At 35.1% G+C, this 2,521-nt stretch overlaps 1 long non-coding RNA gene across 1 annotated transcript; it reads left to right on the plus strand.

Moving 5' to 3' along the window:
* The first annotated feature begins 404 nt into the window (after nucleotides 1-404).
* Nucleotides 405-2,276, plus strand: LOC131655372 (uncharacterized). The gene is made up of 3 exons (XR_009299747.1): nucleotides 405-851; nucleotides 939-1,006; nucleotides 1,174-2,276. It is a non-coding gene; the product is annotated as an uncharacterized LOC131655372 (long non-coding RNA).
* Nucleotides 2,277-2,521: the final 245 nt, after the last annotated feature.

Consider the following 2,521-nt stretch of genomic DNA (forward strand, 5'->3'; position numbering starts at 1 on the left):
GATAGAATCACACTAAAGGTTCTTTCCATCTTTAAGTTCAATCACTTAATATTGCGGATTAGGATTTTCATCCCATCAACGCCCTAAGTCCATTGAATTTAAAGAGGAATTAGACCTCTAAATTTGTGATTAAAAAAAAAAAAAAGAATGGAATAGAAGAAGAGAGATATATTAAAAGTAAAAACATTAAAACAATTTTTTTTGATATTTTTCATATAAAATAATAGCAAAACTAATATTAATATATTTTGTATATATTTTTAATATCAAAATAGTAATATCTAAAAAAACTAAAAGAAATAAATGGAAACAAGTAAAATGGGCTACCAATTGAAGATGAAGGCCCAAAATAATTTGAAGATATTCAGGGGAGGGGAGTGGCGGTCCACCAGGGGTGTGATACCAAAAAACAGAATTGGGCTTCATCAAACACACTTAACCCATCAGCCAGTTGACACAAAAGAACCCTAGATCTACATGGAAGCATCCCGCCCCCACCTTATTCTCTTTCACTCCATTTTCGTTTTATTCTTCCCCTGTTTTCACGATTTTTTCTCTCAACATCACTTCTGTTCTTAGCTCTCACCAATACTCTCAAATCCATTTACCAAAACTTGCTCTCAAACCCAATCACCTATATCAAACAAGAACAAGCGCTGTTGCGGGTCATTATTGCCGTCGGTGTTGAATCGGATGTTGCGATGATGGCGAATCGGTGAATATCCGTAACAATGATGATGAAGGCGCGGTTCACGTTGTTGTGTTGAAGGTGAACGTCGGTTGTTTGAAGGTGGTGCTGAATGGATGATACTGTCGTTTCGATTTATGAAGGTTCGGATTGGTTGTTGAAGGTTTGATGATGAGTTTTTTTGGTTTGGATTTAGAAGTGTATGAAAAATCTATGAAGATTATGTGATGCGGTTGCTCTGTTTTTGCAGGTTTTGGAGGTTTTTGAGTGGTGTTATGACGGAGAGTTGTTCTGGTTTCAATCGGGCAGCATAACTGCGTATCTTTCTCCCTTTTTTCTTCTTAATTTCACTCTTAAGGCAACAAAAGTGTTGTTGATTTAGCTTCAACACATACTCAGAGAGAGTTCATGAATTGAACCCCTCATGAGTTTGAGTGAGCATGAAATTAGGACTGTAGAGTGATTTGTTTGGATTTTGTTTGCAGATTTTGAAGGTGAATTGAAGAATGGTTGAAGGTTATGTGTTAGGAGGAAGCTGTAGTGATTTCAGCAGCATAACGTTGTAAATTTTTCCTCTCCCTTCTGTGATCTGAGCACACCTTTTTATAGCAATAGGAAAGTGAGGGCATGAGGAAATTTGGAGAAGATTGGAATCCGATTTGTTACAAATTGGTGAGCTAGAAATAGTGATGAAATCGTGACTGCTAGGGGTGGACAACGGTCGGCGGCAGACGGTTTTGGATCAAAAATTGTCCACCGTTCAAGACCGATGGATTGAATATATCAATCCACTTCCGCCCATTTTACATATCGGTTACGGCGGATGGCGGTTTTCTCGGATAGCGGTTTGACGCACTTAAAAAGATAGGGAAAATATCAGAATCAAAAACTAAAAACACGAACAAAAAGGGAGAAATTGATAGGAGGTGCAATTAGATATTTTAATTAGTACAGTAATATAATATTAGTTGTTATTTTATTTTGAATATTTGATTGAATTGGGCTTTTAGTAGTGTTTGAGCCACTATATATTGTAGTCTCATTGAGACATTAGTTTAAGTTTATTATCATTAAAAGTACTATATATTGTAGTCTCATTGAGACATTAGGTATCAAAGAAATGAAATGAAATTTATCATTATTCTTTTTATTTTATTTACTCATTTTAGTGTTCTTCCCGTTTTCTAGTAGAAACCCTAGATTATTAGTTTGGTAGGAATAACTTCCTATCAGAAACTCATACTAAAAACACCAACGCTATCATTTTTTTGAACATTTGTTAAATACCATATATCCCTTTGAAGCAAGATCTAGAATAGAGAACATTTTTTAAGAAGATTTAGTAAAAAATAATGTTTCATCTTGTCGTAGCATAGCAGCAATAAACTTGAATATAAAGATGTTAATGGAGTCATAAAAATGGTGTGATAGAAAAGAGCTTTCATGGAGATTAAGAACATCAGACTAGAAATAGTGTTTGGGTGTGAAATGTTGTGTGATGTCTTGAGAGAGAAAGGAGAGAGGAAAGCAAAGCAAGTGTAATTTGTGAGTGAGAGAAAGAAGACATCGAAAATAGAGTCTAGGAATGAAAAAAGAAAAAGCAATTATGAAAGACACGTGAATGTACAATGGTTTTCGAAGAAAAAACAATTTGTAAGACCATGTGCAATGGTGTGTTTAATTGAAGTCAACATGGCAAAATCATGTGCAATGGTGAGAAAACTCAACACCATGTACACTGACGCAGGGGCTGACGTGGCTGGTCTTGATTGGCTGGCCAGATTTTTATCCATTTAATACTTTGAACTCAATTATTTCGTTGCAAATTAATTT

Source organism: Vicia villosa, linkage group LG3, assembly GCF_029867415.1.
Source record: "Vicia villosa cultivar HV-30 ecotype Madison, WI linkage group LG3, Vvil1.0, whole genome shotgun sequence".
Taxonomy (NCBI): Eukaryota; Viridiplantae; Streptophyta; class Magnoliopsida; order Fabales; family Fabaceae; genus Vicia; species Vicia villosa.